The 22,454-nt window shown below is 41.3% G+C and overlaps 1 protein-coding gene and 1 long non-coding RNA gene across 2 annotated transcripts in view; one reads left to right on the forward strand and one right to left on the reverse strand.

Moving 5' to 3' along the window:
* SLC7A2 (solute carrier family 7 member 2) overlaps window positions 1-14,694 on the reverse strand; it is a 54,062-nt gene extending 39,368 nt beyond the window's left edge. The window contains exon 1 of the mRNA XM_069013989.1: window positions 14,554-14,694. The gene's annotated coding sequence lies outside the window, so the exon portion shown is untranslated. The remainder of the gene's footprint in view (window positions 1-14,553) is intronic.
* A 2,129-nt stretch (window positions 14,695-16,823) lies between these two features.
* On the forward strand, window positions 16,824-21,362 carry LOC138109062 (uncharacterized). The gene is made up of 3 exons (XR_011150244.1): window positions 16,824-16,873; window positions 18,271-18,414; window positions 19,256-21,362. It is a non-coding gene; the product is annotated as an uncharacterized lncRNA (long non-coding RNA).
* The last annotated feature ends 1,092 nt before the right edge of the window (window positions 21,363-22,454 follow it).

A 22,454-nucleotide genomic window follows, 5' to 3' on the forward strand; every position in this document is an offset into this window, starting at 1 on the left:
ACAAGACCAAACAAGCATGGAAACAGTCAGTACAGTTCATCTGCCAAACATACATCCAGCTTTCTTTCCTTGGTGCTTTGTAGATTATTCAGATTCAACATTTTCCATTACACAGCAAACAAAACACTTTCAAGCACTGTCTTTACACTTCCCTCTTTTTGGCAAAGCCTCATGGAGATGGATATTCCCTTTCTGCATGGAGTCACATGGCAAAGACAAGGGGTAAGGGGTACAAGTTATTCCTGGGGAGATTTCAATTAGACACAGGAGGAAAATCTTCCACAAGAACATTCAGCCATTGGAATAAGTTCCCCAGGGAACTGCTGGATTCCCCAGTGTCGGATGCTGTTAAGATTCAGCTGGATGCAGTGCTGGGCCATCTTGTTTAGACTGTGCTTTTGCTAAGAAAGGTGGGACCAGACGATCCTTCAGGTCCCTCCCAAACTGGTATTCTGATTCTATGTTTCCATCAGTGGAAGATCCACAGTCAGCCTGGAACAAGACATTCCCTTCTTTGGGTACTAAATTTCACATGTGCACACCAAGACCAGTCAAACCAAAAACCTTTTATTTGATTTAGACTTCATGCTGTCATACTTAGCTCTATTTTCATGGAATACTGCCAAGGTAGATAGAGATGGGTGATAAAATGTGCTGAAAAATATCTTTTTTCTGACCATTACCACCAACAAAGAGTGAATGAATGCATCAGTCTCAGAGCTTGGAGAGCCACAGTGGGACTAGCTGCTGAACTGTCAACAAAACAGGTTTTGAAGTGGAATCAGAAAGAATGGGAGAGTCATGTACAACAACAGAAACCCCACCAGTACCACAGTGCAACATTCTGACTGCAGCATCTACAGGCAGAGCCGAGTTACCCTTGGCACATTTATACTGGCATTTTCGCTCAGATGCATATTTTCAAAGATATTTTCCCTGTCATACAGACAATTCAATGTGCCTCGGTTCAGTCCATGGAGCAATCCTGAGATATCCTTTTGTATGAAAGAAAATTTGGATACATATTCCGGAACAGCACCTAGTACGCTCCAAGTGGTAATGGAAATTCAGTCTGTGAGACCAGACAAAAACTCCCAATTCTCCCACACACAGCAAAATGTAAGTGGCGTGGTCAGTGAATCCACTGCATCAGTTTTCCTCTACAGCTTCATTCCTGCAGAGCTGCACCAGCTGCTGAAGTAGACACTGCCACTGCACACAGATAATACTGAATGCTAAGGTGCAAAAGTTGCAGGCTGGTCTGCAACCCACCTGAACACAAAGGTGCTTATCAGAGAGCTGAGCTCTGTGCTGCCATTGCTTCATCAGCAGCTATAGCACAGTTGGAACTAAAACTTCAAACCAGCATTTTCAAAATAAGTGGTGTACCCTAACTGGATGCTTGCTCCTGCATTCTTCCCTTGGGCCAACATAAACATTTCTGTGGCTGAAAAAAGTGAATTAAACTGGGGGAATGAAACCACAGTAACACTGAATAGGTACTAAGTCAATTTTTAACCAGATTGGTTTCCCAATAGAATTTACTATAGAGCTGCACAAGTTCTTGTACCACCACTACTGCAGGGTAGACATGGAGAAGGATTAACTACTGTAGGCAAGACTTAAAATATTTCAACTCTTTTTGGTGCAACCATAACTGAGCAAGGAGAAGATTATTCTCAAGGAAGGCTACAAAAGTGTGAATGGCAAGATTAAAGTCTAGAATGTAACACTGCAGCAGCATTGATGATGAATGACTCAGAACTGTGTAAAATCTGATCCCATCACTGGTAGAAACACGTGCAAAAGACAAATCCATTTTAAGTAAACTTGGACAATTCAGTTGCTCAGCACACGGTATTACTGGTACATCTTAAGGAAATAGATATATTTAGAGAATAACGACTACAAAAGTTACTTTAAGTCTTACTCCATTCCAAGTTCTGTGAAATGAATTGAACACTGACATCACACCCTGCACCCTCATGTGACATTCACTGATGGGAAGGCCAAATGAACTTCTGACTCCAAGTTACGTGATCTGAAATATGAAAAGCATATTAAGGATACTGACACTATTAGTTCTGCATTATTTATACAAAAACACAGCCTAAGTTCTATTTCAGTATGCCTGATTTTCAGTGTGCCTACTCTTATTTCAGTGCAAACTGTAGGAAAAAGCAGCTGAGAAAGACAAGGACAGCAATCTACAGAGGCTGCATTTGTATAGGAGGGATTTATTTACTCTCTTATTTCAATCTTCTGTTTCCACAGTTTCTGGAGAAGACCATTACGAAAGCTCCTTCCCACCACATGCTGAGATAGTCTTAATACATGAACTTGGAATTCAAGCAGGAAGTACTGCTAAATTCTAGGGTTCATATGTCTAAATCCATACAAAGTAGACTTCTTCCCCTTCCCTTCAGTTATAAATTTCTTATTGGTAACTGTCCACCTGGTTCACAGGGCTTAGTACATGCCTTTTTAGTACACAGTATATGCCTCAGTATAACAAAAGGGCTGTGGCAGGCATACAGGCTGTTCCTTCTTCCCACCACCCAAAAGCAAGCTGGTACACTGTACAAGCTTGAAGGCACACACAGACAGCCACTCCTCACTGTGCAGCATGGTGCAGGACCGTATTCTGAAACATCACTTTGAGCACATATTGTTTCACATTTTGCAACCTTGAGTGGGATTTTAACTCTATTGTTTCTCTTTTGGTCTGAAGCATATCCCACTCCTCCAATTCTTGAAGGCTGTTACAATATCAAATTTCACCTCTTCAGGCAAGAAAATATAGTTTTGTAATGGCTCCTACCTCAGAGTCTGTTTGCAGAACCTTATCTTTCTGTTCTGCCTACTAATTTACCCAAATTATCAGCAATAATGAAACAAGCCAAATACATTTCAGCAGAACTGTATCAGTCATGAAAAATGCTGATGTCAAGGACTGCAGTATTTCTGATGGGGCAATCTAAACTTTCCCTTCCTGGGCCTCCAAAGTAGAAATCCGTGACAAAATAGTCAGCCTTATGCAAGTTCCCTGTCTGACTGTTCCAGTTTGGCCAAATTTAGAAATATATCCTCTGAGAGAAGGCACAACCACCCCTTCCCCCCCAGGTTCGGGAAAAAATAAATTTTCCTCGAAGGAAAGTGAAGGAGATAAAACTATTTATTTACCAAACACACGGGAAAAGGAAAATAAGGCTAAATAATAAAATGTTTCACTGTGGAGGAAAAACCTGGGAAAGTGTTAAGAGTCCTCCCTTTGGTCTCCTCGGCTCTGGGGCTTGGGCCAGGGCCAGGCCCTCTGTGCCCGGTGGAAAGTCCTCCTGATGTGCTCTGAGGTTGAAAAGCAGTCCAGTAGCAAAGGGAGAAAAATCCGGAATTCCAGAGAAGGAAAAACAAAGTCCAACTCTCAGTCTCTCTCTCCGGAGAACAAGAAACTGAAACAACTGGCCAAAAGCTGACTGGAAAGCAGCAAGCCGGGTGCTTCCTCGCTCCCCTGCCGCAGCTGGGAAAAAAAAAACCTGCTATCTCTGTGTGACCTTGAACAAGCTGCAAACCGCCCTGAAAAAGTTTTGCTCAGTTTTTTCCTTCCCCCTCTCAGGCTCAGTTTAGAGGCATAGAAAGACACAGAAATTAATTTCTGGGCAAAGGCAGCGATATGGGATACACATCATAAGGTCACCCCAAGACACTGACTCAGTTTCAGATCGAGGAAAACAACTTCTATAGCCTATCCAATTCACAGATTTATTTCCCAAGTAAGTTTTGTGGAGACTTATTTGTTGTGGTTCCTGAAACCCTGCTTTCTAAGTTTGCTAAAAGAAATGCAGAAGTTCTCCACACTCAAGCCAGCAGCCATGCTAGTTGTTCAGGAGAACACCACGGAAGTAGCATTGTGAATTAACTTGGTTTATACCACCATTTCAGGTCTTCCTTCAGCCTTTGGATGGGTTTTCAAGGTGGTATTTACTATCAAAGAAGATTCTACATATAGCACTTGGAAGCGTGTCTCCAACTGCTCCAACTTTCCCTTTCAACTCAGATGATGTTTTCAAGGGTTTGCAGTCTCCTCCAGCGAGGTGATGAAATTCAAAGTCACATATGTTACATGCCCTGCTGTGTGTTTCCAGAGTCCTGTTTCCCTAAACATAGAAGGAATGAAAGTACCAGGAGAGCTTCTTCGCTTTCAGTTCCAGGTTTCTTTCCAGCCACCCCAAGCTGCCCCTCCACAGAACACTATGAGCAACATTCACATCACTCTGTTTTTCTGCTGCCTTTCTGCCATTTGCAAACAGCTGCAATGAATCCAACTCACTGTCTGTGTGCTATCAGCAATGCCTGTTATCAAATCCTTAGAAAGTATACAGAACCCTGAAAACCACACTTCTATTAGCTAGGTTTCAGCCAAGCTAAAATACTGTATTTCACTGCTCTTTTATGTAGATTAAAGGAAGATACTTATCACATTCACCATCCTCTACAGGAGAAATTTGTACCAATCATCACATAGCTGTTTGGACAAATATGCTGTAATATTGCCATGTGTTTTCATGAAAAAGCACAAGGAAATAGTTCCGAAGAAAAAAACTTTTCAAAGAAATTCTGATAGCTTATAGTGTACTAATAAATGCAAATGAGAGTTGAGATAGTGTTTGGGATGGGGAGGGAAGACAAAAGATATTTGCCACTTTGGTAATTTCACTGGTTCTATGGAAATAATCTCTATTTACAATGCCAAACAGAGATCAGAATCAGGTGAAATATGCAATAGAGGAGCTACACTTATAGTAAGGATGTAGCAGATTAAAAGTAGGAACTATTCAAAATTCTTCATTCAGAACCATTTCACACACAAGTCATTTACCAAGCCAGTCTAGAAAACCATCACTAAAAATGCACTTGGTAAGTGATATCTTCTTGTTTGAGAAGTTATTAGTTTCTTTAGCTCCAGTCCAAAGGAATGAAACTATGGAACTGAACTCTACACGACTTCCTTTGTTGCAGGAAAGGAATGATTCTAAATGCCAAAACTTAGTTCAAAAGTTTGAGGGATACCACAGTCATGGTCAAAGTTTTTCAACTAATGCTTTCTTCAGTGACAAAGATGGTCTAAAAGGAAGGTCTCTTGGTTTTGAAAGACAGGTGTCTGCTAAGGAAGGCAGAAGCCTCCCTTGAAGTAGCAGATGTAACCCCTTTCCCTCTGAGTTATTATAATTTTGAAATCAAGGGCTTTTAGGCAAAGATGTGGGAAATAGGAATAACAGTTCTTTACTATTATATATATAACCAGTCAAACAAACAACAATAACTCTGGCAGTAACAGCAAACAATCCCAAACCCAGTCCCAGCCTTCTCGGCTGTCGGGCCCTTTCCCCTCGGGTGCAGTTCCGCTCGCAGCCGGCAGGGGCGCTGGCGGCTCCCGGTGAGCAGGGCAGGTGCGATGGTTCCCCCGCGGCTGCAGGGGGCGCTCCGGAGCGAGCTCGGGGAGCACGCGGCACCGGTGCCCTGGGGTCCTGGGAAGGGATGGAACAAAGGCTTCACAAACCCCCAGAGAGCTGGCCCTGGTGTCCGGCTGGACCTTCGGAAACAGCAGGCTGGAACGGCAGGCTGGAGTGGCAGGGATGAGCACAAATCCCGGGTGGCAGACGCGATATATCCAAGCAGGGAACCCCCCGGAGGTCTGGGCAGGCAGGGCGAGCACGGCTACAACGCGGCGGGGCAGGGCGGCCACAGCCCGGCCTCCAGCGGGGCAGGGAAGGTGGGCCAGGGATCCTGGGATCTTTCTCCGCAGAAAGAAACGCGGCCGAAAAGAACCAGCAGCTTCTCTCTCTGAACGCCAAGAGCGAACTGACCCCACACCCAGGTGAAACAAAAGAGTAGCCAGGCCCACCCCACCTCTAGTGGGTAGCTCTTTTGTCTTCCTTAAGTACCCCAGCAATTGGTTGTCTTAGTAACAGTGTGGGGCAAAATTCCTTTAACAGAAAAAAACTAGAACTCTTAAAGAAGGGAAGACAAAAATCAGAGGGAATAAGAAAAATTACAGTATGTTTTACAGCTATGTGGAGCATATTGAATAGTTTCTTCCAATGGCAGTACAACTGAAGCAGCTCACACTGCTCAGTCTGTTCTCTCCTCTGTGTCCGTTCCTTAGTTGTGGCTGCACAGCCATGTGTGTGGCCTTTCCAACTGGAATAGAGAACTGATCCTCATTCAAAAGTATCTCAAGAAAAAAGATTAATGTTTCCTAATCCAGTTCATTGCACAGAACCACAAACAGCTGTGTAGGCACAGAAGGATGCTTACAGGAGCAGGAACAAGAGATAGCAGCTGGGAGCACAACATAAGAGTTCCTTATGCTGATACAGCTTCAGTAAGAAATGTACAAATTGTACCTATGAGCTCACCCAGGCCTGGAAAACTACTTGTTTCACAGAGCAGAGTGGATACATTTTAATTAATTTCAATGAAGGAGTGTAAACATTCACTTTACATTATCAGAAAGCTGACAATTTATTGTGTGTGAACAAAAATGCAACATAAACAGTATTTTACTGCAAATTCTGCTCATTTTGCATCTGGTTCATTGAACTAAGTGCAACCCATCTGTTACCATATAGGACAGAAAAACTGTCAAAGAGGAAAAAAGCCCCTCTTATTTAATACAAATCTAAAATTATTTGCTTAGACAACCAATGAAGTGGAGTATATAGGCAATTAAACACCATAGAAGGCTTTGCAGAGTACTGAAAATTGCATTAAGGTTTGTAAATGTTTATAACTTGGACAATTAGGAATACAGAATGGGGTTATTAAGTCTGATGTTGAAACTAATTGCTTCAGAATAAGACACATGCATAAATTAAAAAATAAGTTTCAACAGTCTAATAAATGGTTTCTAATAGCTGGACATTGCATGGGAGACTGTAAAACATTCTGGACCGGACACTCAGAAGCACTGTTCCACTAAGGAATAAATGTTGAGACAATTAGAACTGATTTCCTTCACTTAGAGGAAGTACATTACAGAGCTGATTTTTCCCTTTCAGTTTCTTCTCTCTCTACCATGCAAAATCCACACAATGAATCCCCCATTGCTCTAAGACATTCATTCTACCTCACAGCAAGTGATAAATTGCTACCACACAGTATTTTTCAGTATCAGGCCCTACCATGATGATGAAAGTTGCATTTTCATGGGACAAATGGGATGTCTCCAAATGATACGCTAACATCTACTTTTTAACTCCTGAGAACTTACTGTAATTGCACTAAAAATCTAAAGGAGTCTCAGCAATAGCTGGTTGACATAATTTCCAGAAAAAGATGATACAGTTTCAGAGGTTGGACATTCAAAACAGAGCAGGAAAAACTAAGCTGACATGGAGAAATGAACAAAAAGCAAGACTGCTAGGAAAGTCATATATTACTATTACATTGTAATTGGAAAACCTACAATAAAAATAAGCTGTAACATCCAAATGTATGATTTTTGGGAGTACATGTGTTTGGGGAGGGCAGTGGAAGATCACAGATTAGTCTGCATGATGATCTTGACCTAGAGCATCCATGAACTCAGGTTCTGGTGTGACTGTCATGCACTTGAGCAAAATAAAATAATTATTGTTGCTAGTTAGGAAGCAATTTTTAAATTGGTATTGTTTTTAGGTAATAAAATATAATAAAGGAAGAAACAGAACACATCAATTGTGAAGTCACAACGCTTTCCATATAAAACATACTTATGAACAAGTCACTCCTGCAGAAATATGTTTTTAAATAATTTTGGTGTCCAAAGTATGCAGTTAAATAATTTTGGTGTCCACTGTGGGATTGTTCTAACCTATTCATTTTGTTGTCAAGGAAATTCCTGATAGCAGGTCAGCAAGAGCAAAACCAAAGACCACAAAGTAAGGTCTTCTTCCTAGTGTTCTGAGAATATGTAAGCAAGCCAGCTCTGAATGTTTTACTTATAATACATTTAATTTTCCTGCAATTTTCCATAGACTTGATATGGTGCAGCACAAGAATTTATGCAGAATGTGACTGAAAACCTAAAGCTGTCAGGTGACCTGGATCTACCACGTCTTAAACAAACCTGTTCAAACTCTCAGGAGCAAACACCATGTGAAGCACCATTGCTTCTCTATGCAGCATCTCATCTTCAGCTACAACTACCATAGAGAACCTCACAGCATTCTTTTTTTCTCATGTAACTGGCATAACACAAGTTTGCCACTGCTCCACCTCCATACGCTCCAAGAGATCTTTCAAATCCAATGGTCTCTCTCATTTTTTTCCCAGATGTTGCGTTGCACCAACCATATACTCCCCATAAAGTTATTCTATACAAACTGATGTCAGCATGAAGTATAGCAGTCTACTGCACTGAAAAAGAAGTTGGGAAACAGCAAAAACAGCACACTGAGAATATGAGGAACAGCAACTCACCTTTGAGGCTTCCTTGGGAGGTATTTTAATCTTTTTTCATAGTAACTGTTCAGGCCAATTTGGGTTTGGGGTACTGAATAAAACGAACAGAAAGGATCAGATACTTGTCAAAGGATGGCAAGGATAGGTACACAGGCTACCTTAAAACAATGAAAACTTCAAAGCAGGTCTGTTTGATACAACAGGAAGTCTACTCATAGATGGTGTTTTATGAAGCACTAATTTCTATTTCTCTGGACTTCTCCATCTGACAGTGAATATTATAATTGCAAGTTTCATAGTATTTTTAACCAAGTACTTCTTGGTAATTCATATCTTTGAATTTTTAATATTGAATCTTTTTACTGATCTAGTGTGAGTAAGTGCAATTTTTCTCTTACCAGTTTGCCAGCATAGCAATTTACCTAGGGCATACTCATGCCTTATTGAAAAATATTTTTTTAAAAAAACCCAAATTCACAGATGTAGGAGGCACCTTCTACAACAGGCCTCCAGCTCAGGACTTCCCTCTTTACTAAGGATGAGGCCTTGTTATGCCTGTAGAACAGGCCCTCTTCATCAGAAAGTGCCCAAGGCCCCTCCTTGAGTCTTTGTAAAGAAAGAGGGTGAGCACAGGCTGGTAAACAGTGCATAGAGATAAGGCATCAAGATTTTCTAAAAACATATTGCTGAGGAAAAACAACAACCACAGAACATACAAATTACTATGCACATATTGCACATAACAAACCTGATGTTTCAAGATACTTCTTCAGTAATACCCTAAAAAGTTCTCCCTCTCTTCAAATCCTTGCAGCAAGAATAGAGCAACTAAATTCTGAAACTGATTGTACTCAAATATGTACCACTACTTTAAACCTTAGACTGTCATTACAAGGATCAAAATTATTGCCTAGTCATCTAAGCTACTGCTTCCAAAAAGCACACTGAAGCACTGTACCTTTGAAAAGAATCACAAATGCGTGCTAACTCTATATATCCACAAGGCTTTCATCTAATTCACAGTGCTGAAAGTCTTTCATGGCAAGTCACATCCCATTGTTTTCTCTCAACTGCATGTGGGTCCAAAAACATTTGAGGGCAAAATAAAATCAATAGCAGACCAAATCATTCATAAACAGTGTATTTGGAAGAATTAATTTAGGTCCTCATGGGAGTAATCAGATATCTTGACGATATCCAAATGTTTAAATTTCCTTAAATAATATGGAGATGTTTCTCAGTCTAAGGAAACTGAATAAAGGACAATAATAATCCCTCCTAAATTCCGTTTCAATTATTATTTATTCCATAACCATGATCTGCATGGTACTGCACAAACAAAATAAAATAAGCACAATTGCTTTCCCATGTTGTCAAGCAGCTTGCAATCCAACTCAAGGCAAAGAATTAACTAACTTCAAACAAAATGGGCAAGGAGCAGAAATCATCTACATGAATTCACAGAGCTATAGAACGGCTTATCCACATCATTCACTGTTATTACAGTAAAGGAAATGAAGATTAAATTGCACTGAATCCAACTCCCTCCCCTTAAAAAAGTCACCTAAAACATCATGTTCTTTAAAGCAAAAATAAATTTATTCCATACATTTCTCAAAGAAAAATATTCTGGAAAGCAAAAAGCACAGGTGAAGTACATTTCTATATTAAATACAGATGATGGAAGAAAAATCTGGCAAAATCACTTGGTACAGTTTGTCTTTTCCTTCAGTCCAATCTCAACTGACAAATGTTTCCTAGTTAAGCTCCCTGCAGAAGTTTATTTATTTGCATTTTGCCAGTTGATACCTTTCTATGTTTTGTTACCTTGCTACAACAGACAAATTCACAAAAATTCCAGTAACCAGTAAATTGGATTAATGTAATCATCCCTTTCTGGTAGTACATCTGACAGAGTAACTTTAAGAAATGAGGTCATTTAGTGAGAACAACGATGCAAGAAAACTCTGAAAACTGATGTTACCACCACAAGGAGGCAAAACTACCCTGCTATTAGTGATAGAGGGAACTACAGCATAACACTGAATCATCAATACTGACTCTGCCTGCTTTGATTACTAATCAGAAACAGCAGATGTTGGGTGCACTCCATTGCATTTCTGATGAGTTGTCACAGGGAGCTGAGGACACCAAAACCCACCCTTCTCCAGCACCTGCATGGAGGTCCTTTGGGTGACCTACATTAACTACTGGGTGTGGCAGGAAAAGGTAATTGCAAAAGTGAAAGGGAAGAACCAGAGTCAGCGAACAAGCATGATGGTAATGGGATGGTTTATATAGGATTGTTTCCTCGATTTTTTTCCTGTGTGGCTGGTTTACTTCTACTTGTCAGACACATGCAGCCATTCAGACGCTAACGAGAGACTATACTCTTCCAAAGTAAGTGTTGTGGAAGTCATCCTATGGCCTGGATTTTTATGTAAATTAGTTTTAAATAATGCTTCTAGAAGCCATAACCCAAACTAGAGCAGATGCTGTCGTCAGAGCTGTGGTGTTACTATTCCATACTATTCAAAAGTTCACCGCTGTCTGGGCAACATTTTGAGAGGCTCCATCTGTCTTTGAGATTCTATTATCTTTATGATATGTGAACAGAGATATATTTTATTTGTGAGGACTTCTGTTATTAAGTTTAACCATAAAATATTCTACTCCAGTTTGTTGCTTAATTCTTCATAACAGTTGTTGGGGGGCTGCTTACTTATCTTCACAACCGTCACACATATACTTGGGAGTCTACGTAGTCTAGGACAGAATCTTTACAGCCACAGTGAAGAAAGATATGACAATTGTCTATGTATGCTATTCCAGTAGCACCCCTCCACAGTCAATAAACACAGGCTCAACACCAGCCATTAAACTATCAGTATTTTAGACCGTCACAACCTGCCCACCCTCACTTCTACAAGGGTTCAGTTTATGGTCAAGTGAGGAAGAGAGATATTCATGTGTGTAACTGCTGTAGATCATATATTGGCATTAAGAGACCTGCAACAATCATCTTGCAACCAGAATGCTTTATTTGAGGTGATTTCTTCTCCAGTTGTGTGTAGAACAAGATGTCCTGAGCTCATCCTGTGGTCAATCACATTTCCCATCAGTATCCTACATCCATTCAGAAATCTCTCATTTCCCACATATGCAATCCTATGCAGGAACTCGTGAAGACAATGACAACATTCAGTGCATTTCTAAATGATCTTTTTCTTGGAGTATGTCCACTATGTCCACTCAGATAAATGAGAATTTTGACATCAGGCAAGATAATGTCGTGGATCTTGGATCATTGTCAGCAATGACTAAACTCAGGAGTCCCAGAAGCCACTTTTACTAGTAACCTTTATAACTCTCACTGGAGTTGTAGTGGCAGATCACTTACACAAATGCTTTTCCCAGAAGAGAGGAGGACACATTTGTCTTTTTCAGAAAGCTCAACTGTTTGCTTCCAAGAGCCCTGTCAGCTGACTTACCAATACTAAATTTCTCAACTTCTAAACTAGTGGGATGAAGCTCTCCCCAACTGGAGAACGAACAAAAGGACAAAGAATGAGAAGCCAGAGGATCAGAATTGTATCATAACACCGAGGGATCAAAGCCAATGTGCTAAATGGCAAAGGTATCGTGAAGATGGACACTTTCAGACACATGAAAATTTACACACAGAGAAACATGACTCCAAGTATTTCTGTATACTTTTCAGTAATTTCAGCAATGCATAAAATAATTTTTGATATCTTAGTATGGAAAAAGCTAATATGAATGCATGAAGTTCTGCTTTAAAGTCACAAATATGCATTAAAATGGCACTGCTAACTTTCTACATCTTTGGCTATATGGCATCAAAAGATCCCTAACTAAAATATGCTAAGTACATTAATTTATTAACACAATGCTCTCAGGCCCATGGTGTGATTTTTGGGGCTGTTCTGTGCAGGGCCAGGAGTTGGACTTTGATGATCCTTGTGGGTCCCTCCCAGCTCAGGATATTCTGTGATTCTATGAGTAGTAAGAAAGTTGAAACCCATTCTGAGTTAATCTGTAAGGGTGTATAAAGCTAGAAACAGCTACCTTGTCATGCATCTTATCAAGTACATTTCTACTGAGGTCAGGAACCTTGGTCAGACCATTTATGCACGCAGACATACTGAACTTCAGGATCAAAACTCATTGCATTAAAACTTCAAAAAGTGCCAGTTTTCTTCCACATCTGAAGAACCAAAGTTGCATTTTAGTAACATCACTTAGACAGAAGATTACTCCATGCACAAATAACCTTCATCACAACATGTGGCAAAAGGGTAAAAATGCATGCCATTCATATAAAACATCATTGCACTTTTCATAAGATATCAATATGGCTACATATTATGTCTCTGTGGGGTTGTTTCATTTCTGTGCCAATTTGTATCAGAACCCAGTGCACTGGGGTTTAGAAGAATTGTGTGGACAGGGGTAGAGTCAAATGAAATCAATTGCAGCCATGGAGATCTGCTTACAAAAGCAGGGCAGGCAGGCAGGCACCATGTCTTTTTCTGTCTGAGTATGTAGTACATTATAGATGTCAACGAAAACAAGCTTAGGTTTTGTATAGGCCTGATGCCTATTTTTACTGTTGATGTTTTAATGCCATTAGGTAACACAAACCAGAACTCAAAACATTTTCCGCAGTGTGTAATCCAAATTCTAATCCAAGACCCACTGCGTACTGAGTCTGCACAGTGTCCACAGGACCTTTTTATAGAACGTTTTGTCTTTCTAGCATAAACAAACTGCCATCAGCTTGTTTCAATATATACAAGTCCTATATGCCATGATCCCTTGTCTTACCTCCATCATTTCTGAAACAGCTAAATGCCTCACAATACATTTGTTTTGATTTTAATAGGAAGGATATAAAGAGAAAAGTTAGAAAGCTTCTAAAATAATTTTGGGTATTAACATACTTGAAGCAGAGGGTAGGCTTGAAGAAAGTCCTTCCACACCTTAGGCCAAACTTCAGGAAACTTCTTTTCCTTTCACAGGTAAGTTACTGGAATGATGTGTTAAGCACCAGCATAAAAATCAGCAGAAACTACATGTGCTGTCAGAACTAAAGTGGTGTGATATCCCTGCTACCCCAAAACTAATGTAATTCAGCCAAATTAATGGAATTCACCCAGACCCTGCATCAGATTGATAATGCTCTGCCATCCAAACATGGTATCACAAATCTCAACCAATACCAAATATTTTACACTGAAGGATTATGTTCTCCTGCTTCTGATACCTTAAACGTTAAACTTATTTTACTGGACTAGTTTTCTCCAGCTGTCAGTAGCATTATATGTAGGGTCATATATACTTCAAACACATTTCTACATTTAAACATGCAAAGTTGGCAGAAAGGAGTAATCTTACATTTCCTAAATTTGTTTTACCACAGTTAGGGACCTGCACCCGCTCTCTGCTCTCCACTGAAGTGTGATTTCCCCAACTTCCCAAAACGCACTGAAGAACTGGGGTTGCACTGCAACTGTGTGCTTTGAGTCAATAAACCCCTGCACGGGTAACACCTGCACGGACAGCACCTCCAGTAAAGTCAGTGCCTTGAGCGAGCTTATCAGAAACCCAAGGGGGGCGTTTCACCCATCGACGCCTCCAAACCTTTACAGCAGCAGCAAATGCTACCCCAGGACCAGCAAACAAGGTCCCACACGTGCCGCCCAGGAGCCCTCAGGTGCCTTTCCCCTTGTGCCCGACACCCACTGGTGCCACATCCAGCCCCTCTCTCCCTGGCTGCAGCAGCCCAGCGCTGGAACCAGGGCCAGCGGGGGAACGCCAGCGCCGTTTTCCCGACGGCGGACTTTAAAAGGCAGCAGAGAGCGCCTTCCCTCCTCTCCCCGCGCACGCCGCTCGATGCCAGGAATAACTCCTCGGAGCGAGGTGGGGATCAGGGCCCCTCCGGCCGCACCGAGGCCTCGCTGCACCTGGGACTTGAGAGCCCTCCCCACCACGTCCGAGCCAGCCGAGAGCCCCCGGCAGCGGCGCTCCCTCCAAGCCCTTGCCCACCCGCTCCCGAGGAAGGGAAGGCGGCAGAGGGGAGCCACTTACGCGGCCCGGGCACGGCTCCCTGCGGCGGCTCCGGGGCTGCGCGGAGCTGCGCTGGCAGCGGCCGGGTTCTTTCGGCAGCCGAAGTCGGGGCTCTCCTCCCCTCAGGGAGCCTCCATGCCCGGCCTTCCCACACGTGCGGGCCGGCAAACCCCACCCTGCCGAGCCCCTGCCCGCCCTTCCCTCTTCTCCATTTAGGAGAGTCCGCTCGGCTGAGCGGCGCGGAGGCGTAGCAGGGACGGGTGTCTTCTCTTAAAGGGTCGCACCGCGTTCCCCGCCGTCTACCCCGGGGAAGGGAGGCCGGACAGGCCCGGCACGGCGGTCTCAGAGCCTGTACAGACAGCCCCGCTGCCCCCGCCCTCACAGACCCGTTGCACCTCCGCGGAAGCGACCATTGGAGTCCCACCCGCGACGCTCTCCGGATTCTCAGTCCCAGCAACCACGGGCTGCTCCAACCTTGTTTTGTCCCGAGTGCTTTGATATTCTGCACGCGAATAGCTCTGGCCGGGGGGTTCACGAATGATCCGCCCTCAGAAACAATTTTCCCGCAGCCTGCGGGCGGGTGGGTGCTTTGCGCTGGGAGGCAGGAGGAGCGCCTCCCAAAAGCCCTTTGCCGCTTGCTGGACCTTGAGGCGTCCCGAGGCGCCTTCAGGAGCATGTGGTGGGATTTTGTGAGGAAGCTCCAGGCAGTGTTGGGAACGAAGGTAGAAGAGCCGCCCTGTCCGTCCTAGCCGGTAACACTTTGTTTTGGGAGACATCATAGGCAACATTTGTCTGAGAGCAGCAGAAAGTGCCACAGGATGGGTACAACAATTACAATGCAGCTTCTTTTCATTCTAGTGTTGTCAAGCACTTCCTTTTCCTACAAGCCTTGTCACATTTGTTTGAGATACCTGGAACTTGGCAGCTCCAACTGTCCACAGGTTGAAGGGTTTTAGTCCCTCCCTCTGCTTCAGCCTAAATAATTCAAATAATTTCTCTCAGCCAGATATCTTTAAAAACTCATTTTAAGGCTAAGAATAGCCTTAGGCTAAGAATAGCTAATGCTAAGAATAACATTGAGAATAGCCAGAATAGATCTTACAGACATCATCTTTTTCTTCCTGCATAGATTCTGCTTAAATAGGTCCTTTCCTTTTAACGCTATAATCTGAATCACCCATCTGGTTCATGGGTTATCAGGGATTATCCCACTCTGCTCTGTGCTGCTGTGGCCTCACATAGAATATTGTGTGCAATTTTGGGCACCAGAATACAAGAAGAATATAAAGCTATTAGAGAGTGTCCAAAGGAGGCCTACAAAGATGGTGAAGGGTCAAGAGGGGAAGCCGTATGAGGAGAGGCTGAGGTCACTTGGTCTGTTTGGCGTGGAAGAGACTGAGGGGAGATGTCATAGCAATCTTCAACATCCTTACGAGGGAAAGTGGAGGGGCAGGTTCTCTTTGGTGACCCAACAGGACCTGATGGAATGGCCTGAAGTTCTGTCAAGGGAGGTTTAGGTTAGATTTTCGGAAAAAAAATTTCATCCAGAAGGTTATTGAGCACTGGAACAGGCTCCCCAGGAAATGGTCACAGCACCAAGCTGTCTGAGTTCAAGAGGCTTTTGGACAATGCTCTCATGCACAGGGTGTGACTCTTGGGGCTGTCTTGTGCAGAACCAGGAACAGGACTTTGACGATCCTAGTGGGTCCCTTCTACGAATACATAAAATCCTTGGGCATACCTTCACAAATTTTGGCTATGGATCTGCTCATCTCTTTTCTATGATATTCTGTCACCATACATGGTGTGTGTGTACATATATATGTAAATATATACATTATGTATGCATATACCCACACACATGCATCCCTAATGTAGGCTTTCAGGAACTTCCTTTCAAAAGTACTTTAAATTCCATCTTTAACCATCTCAGTTTTGCCTTTCTCCTTCTACAAGGAAACTCTTTCAGAACTGCAAATCTGAAAGAAGTCAGACATCTATAACTCTGATTGAGCTCTCATTCTCTGAGTCTCTTGCTTCTCACAGAGGAAGATCATGCAGAGGGCCAATCTGACAAGATAAGAAGAGCAGAAACATATTTGGGGGGGTGACTGTTTAGTGACTTAGCACTTCGTAAGTGAATTTATGACTATAAATTAAACTATTCTCTGTTTATTTGCAGAAAAATAATAATTGACCATTCTGTTAAAAGTCATGTTGTGTTCCCATGTTATTGGACTACTTTTACATTTAAATTATCATTAGAACTTTTCATCTTTCCTTTTCTGAACATTTCAGGTCCAGTGTCATCGGCCTACTAAGAAATAGCTACATCAATAAGGTAAGCAATACAGTGAAGATTTTTTTTCAGAATATGCATCAGTTATTCAGAGAAATCATGTGACTAAAGGGGCAGCCTATTCAACCAAAACATTGGCAATCAGAAAGTTATTTGCCTTTGCCCTTGCCCTAGCCATGTGTGCAGAACAACAATTCTGACTAAATGTTCCAATCAGTATCAGGAAATTATGTATGTGATACATAAAATCTTCTGAATACTACTGAAGGGTAATTTTCGAGTAACTGGATTTGTAAACAAAAGTGTTTCACTAAATGCTCTATATACTACATTACATGCGAGAAGTCAGATGCTACAATAATTAAGCAGAGCAGAATAAATTAGTCTCACCAAAGCTGTGATACAAAATTACTTTTGTGAAATTCCAGTTACCCAGCATATTCTTGCTGCACTGTATGTGCTTTTGTTGCATTAGTATGAAATGACCATTCTCCACCACATTCTTTAGCTGATAAATGCAAGGAAATTTTTATCATGTGTACAAAACAAAGTGAATAAATAACACATCCTCTTTCTTTCCCCACTATTCATCTTCTACCTGAGTGAAGCAATTGAAACATGACTATGTTCTCATTTTGAAAATTCTAGCATTTTCCTCTGTTAATATGTTCCTTTCACCTTCTTGTTTTTCACTGGGTTTTTCTATTTAATTGTTTCTTTTCTGAGTATTTATTGTCCTGTGTGTCCTATTGACAGGAGGAAATGTTGAAGAGATAGTACTAATATACTTAATGGACATATAGTAAACTTAGTGTCTTGACGTTTAAACATGTACTTGTGAGCTGTGCTGGCTGGTGATCTGGGGGGAGGAGGCTAAGCTCTAGCCTCCTCCTCTTCACCACCTAGCTCATGGCAAAGTTATTCACAGACAGTGGTTCTTTGAGTAATGTAAATGCTGTAAAAAGGAAGGCATTCTTCCTTGAAAACAGGTTAATGCTGATATGGCCATGACAGAACTATGTAGCAGAGCAAAAGGTTCATGTTTTGGCTGCCTGGACTACATTTAGCCATTAGATAACTAAGGACTTTTATTATGCAGGACAGATTGTCCTTTAAACTTTTAAAATACAAACACAAAGGGGAAAAAAGTTTGCAAAGGAAGAAAAAGCCAAGAAGTATTTTTAATCCTCATTACTAAAAGAAACCCACTGTATTTTATTAGACTGAACAACAACAAAACAGCATTTAAATAAATTATGGAAAAGTAGTGTATCTCTGTAAGTAATTAATTACCCATTTGCAGAGAAAAAAGAAGTATGGAGGTTTAAAAGAACATTTACATGAACACTGGATGACAATTTTTAATAGTTGGAGATTTATTTTCTTTAGAGAACTTGGCTGTGTAGATTCAAACATTAATTATTGCTTTTCCCCAATAGGAAAAAGTTCTAGCAGGACTTGATCTGCAGCTGCCTAAAGCAGGCTTGCCATTTGAGACTTCAAGGGGGCGTACCAAGGGGAGTGTAAGGGGGAGTGGCAGGAGAGCTGCAATCATCTCCTGTTTTCCAGCGAACAACACTAAGGTAACTAACAAGTACCTCCAGCAACCTATGGCAAGCCTCAGGCATTGAGCAACTGAGGCCGTGTCAATGAAACTTTTAAAAGTAGGAGGAACACATGCCTAGAAACTTGCCCAGCCTCATCAGCAAAGAAAATATACTTTTTGTTTCTGTTTTCATCAGGTTGCTTACATATTAACCACTGCTTAACAGTCTCTGTTTGCAGGCTCAACATACTCTCTTCTGGGATCAGAATTTGCTTAAGTATTTAGGCTTTGATTAGCCATAATGAATCACATGAGTGGCCTCAGTAAGATAGTATTAGGTGACCTGCTGAAGCTGAACCAGCAGCATGAGTTTTGGCCCATTTAGAGAGAGAAATGTGCCTTATGGGATTGTGAGTGTTGGCTTCTTTTCATCTCTTCTACTTTTCCACATGACCTGTGCAGCAAATTGACACCTTAATTTGTCTGAGAGAAGTTAAGGAGGTAATCTCTTAAATTAACTTGGGATAGTGATTTTGGTTATTGACTCTTTCTAAGACATGAAATAGCTGCAAGTTTTTCAATCTGATCTATATAGAGCTGCTAGCTAAATTCAGAAATTGTATGCCCTACTTCTGCATTTATGCATCACATGCATTACTCAGTGGAGTTCTGCACAAAATTAGCATCTGTCAATGCAGGCTTGTCTGGTATGGAGAGCAGCAGAAAGAAAACTATGTGTTGCAGCAGAATTGAAATGCTAAGGCTTAAACTGGAACTAAATATGGTCCTGTAAAAGTGATGCTGTTGGGTACTGCTATTGTTATCAGCTCTGCAAACTCAGAATATCTTCTGAACCATAAACTTTTCTTCTTTCCCAGCATCAACAGAACCCATAGACTGTATCACTTAATGTCCTCACACACTCAGCTATCTTGAAGAGTCCAAACTTTTCAGTTTAGAGTGAAGATAGTACCTCGCCTGTGATTTATAAAGAAAGCTTGGATAACCAGATACAGATGCTATCTCATTGAGCTTCTGGGATTCCTGAACGAAGTTCACACTTGAGAACAAACCTCTGTGTAAAGGTTTGTATGTTTCTGTGTAAAGGATGCTCAGGTTATCTTTTAACAAACAAGTCTTTCTCTAAATTCTGGTAACTATTTATATAGAGCTTGGTGTCTCTGCTGTTGTATTTTACCTGACACGTGAACTTAGTTCTCCAAAAGTCTGGAGGCACTTTAGCAGTCCATGTCAATTGTGCACTGTAGACACATCATGAGAAACATGAGCTGCTTGACACGTTTCAGCCAGTTAATTTTAATGACAAAGGCAATTCTACATCAATGGCACTGGTCAGTAATTAATTAACAGTTCATTACTTTGATGTTTGCCATACATTTTAGTTTCAGTTCAGCAGTTTTACTCTGTATCCTCGAGCTCCTGCTTATCACAACCTCCAGCTCTCCTGAATCAGTTTCTGTGGTTCGACATGTCTCAGTCACTCAGAAAACTGACCAAAATTTTTTAAAAATCACTTTTGAGAATAAAGTAATACTTTTAATCAGCTTTCCCAGGAAGATTTCACTGACCTTTGGGTTGCTGTGTAGTCCCTCAAACAGCTATTCTTCCCCTTCTCTGTAGCCAAAGATATAAGAGAAGAACTTCCCACAGGAAAAGGGTGGGAGAGAGCAGCCAGATGTGAAAGACTTAAACAGCCCTTCTGCCCTTGGAAAAGAAGGAGTATAAATATATACTGACACATTTTTAAGTTCAGCTCTGCCTAGCATGGTGGGAAGGAAGTTCTCTGAATCATTCAGTCCCAGTTATACCACTGGAAAAACCATAATGTCAGCACACTCTGCTCCATCTCTGCATAACAACAGCATTCATTAATTACTGAAATATTCCCTGAGGAAAATAATGTTTACAACTGGGGCTTGTAACTGACTACAGAGATGCCACAGATTCTATGACTAGGTGCATTGTGTATGTCCTTGCTCATCAGTGTTCCGATGTGTGTACTTTAAAACTAAGTATACATTATGCATATATGTACTCTGAAGTGGACTAAAATGATATGTTTGCAGCTTTTTGATGAGATGAAGCTAAAGTTTTAAGTGGTAAGGAAGAATGCAAAATTTTGGATATTGCACATAGGTTTTTTTCTTGATTTAGAACATTTGCTCTTCAAGTTTTTTCTTCGTAGAAAAATATCACCTAGATAACTTTACAACTGCCACTGAATTTTGGATTTGCTCTTTTGTTGCAGTGGCTAAGTCCACTTTACACCCCTCAAGTTGCCTTAAAAATGGTCCCTCCTTACAACAATGTGCTAGAAAGTTCTCCCTTTGTCTAGATTCTTCTGGTCACTGGCCCTCTCCCCCTCCCATCCCTTTTCCCATTGCCCCCTATTCTGTCATTCAACCTTGCCTCTGCCCCCTAGCCCTCAGACTGTTGGTTTTGGATGCTCTGCCCGCCTTTGGGAGTTTTCGGGATAAAACGGGCGCGGGCTTTCGGTTGTTTCTCGTTCTTGCCTCTGTTCCTTTCGGGGTGTTGCCATTAAACGCCTCAGAATTGCATGCAGAGAGCCCCTCTCGCCTCCCTGTCTCTGGTTCATGCTCAGACTGTGTGTGCGAGCAGCTGTTCTCGACCACCGGCGAAGGTGAGATCGAGTGCACGCGTGGGCGCTGGCAGAGCGCCGCCCGAGCGGTCCACGAGGGGCCCGGTAGGGACAAACACGGCATCGATCCACCGAAGCCCTTTCTTTACTCTTTTTGTTCACTTTCTCTTTTGAAAAATACAATAGAAGGCACCAAAAAAGTGGTTGTATTGTTCCACTCCTGCAATTATTATTCATCAGTAAGAGATGACATGATCATTGAAAATGTATCCTGCAAAATTCATTGAACCCACCAGAGGATTCTAGGGTATTAAATTTGGGGTATTATTCATATGATGGGTTTGTATCCACCACTTTTCTGTACACTGCTATTCATTTTCTTGAATAAAAAGTATGAGTCATGCAATATTATTATTTTCTTCTTTTGATACCTGAAATGTGCTGAGCTTAACTGAGCAAAAAGTGATAGAAGACTATTTTTCTCATGACATCAATACATATATTTTATCCCCTCTAGCCACCCACATGTGGCCACTTACACAGGAGGAATAAACAATCTACCATGTAGAAAGCAGTGAATCGTTACTTTAAATGTGAATGTGAATTTGCATAATACATTTGTATATATCTAAGTTTGCATTAAAATTTCTTATTATTTGGCTGATCTTTACATTTGTTAAAATGCTGATGCACAAGGCACCACATAGTAAGATTACTAAATACATGGAAACTGCAAAGAAAAATCTTGTCAAAGATCTGCCAGCTGTCACAGGACAATTGCCCTCATCAAATCCTACTTCAAGATGTATATATATTATACTGAAATTTGCAGTGCAAATACTCAAAAAAGAAGGTTTTTATCCCAGTAAATATAAGACTGATAGGAGATATGATTGCAGCATATATTTAAAAGGCTAAGTTTTGGCAAGAGAGAGGAATTGTTTAGATTGGTAAAAGAAGATGTTGGCACAAGAAGCCCTTGAATACATTTGGCTGAGATATATGAGCCAATATCTGAATTTTTGTAGTAGTGGTGTATGTAGAGGGGAACTAAAGTTACTGGTCTTGAAATGGAGCTGGCTGATTTATGAAGAAGATGATATAATGGAGTAGTTCACAATAGCTTCATGATATCCAGAAGATCCCCTTCAGTCCTCTGTCTTTCTGAAATGGTGGATGTATTTTAATTTCTAAAGTAGTTTTGGAGAACACTGAATGTGTTTGTTACATTGCCTGGGAATCATTAGGCCTAAGCACAATGATTTAGAGACAATTTGTGTTTTTATTTTTTATGTATACTTTTTATAAGAATGAGCAAACATGGATTTGATTTATTTCCCAATTAAAAAGAGTGTGGCAAAAAGAGGTTGTTTTAGTATGACCCAAAGAAGCAAGATATCCAACAGAGAGCAGAACTGAACTCGTTACAACAACACCATAACTATGAGGATTAACAG

This window comes from Aphelocoma coerulescens, chromosome 4 (genome assembly GCF_041296385.1).
Source record: "Aphelocoma coerulescens isolate FSJ_1873_10779 chromosome 4, UR_Acoe_1.0, whole genome shotgun sequence".
Lineage (NCBI taxonomy): Eukaryota > Metazoa > Chordata > Aves > Passeriformes > Corvidae > Aphelocoma > Aphelocoma coerulescens.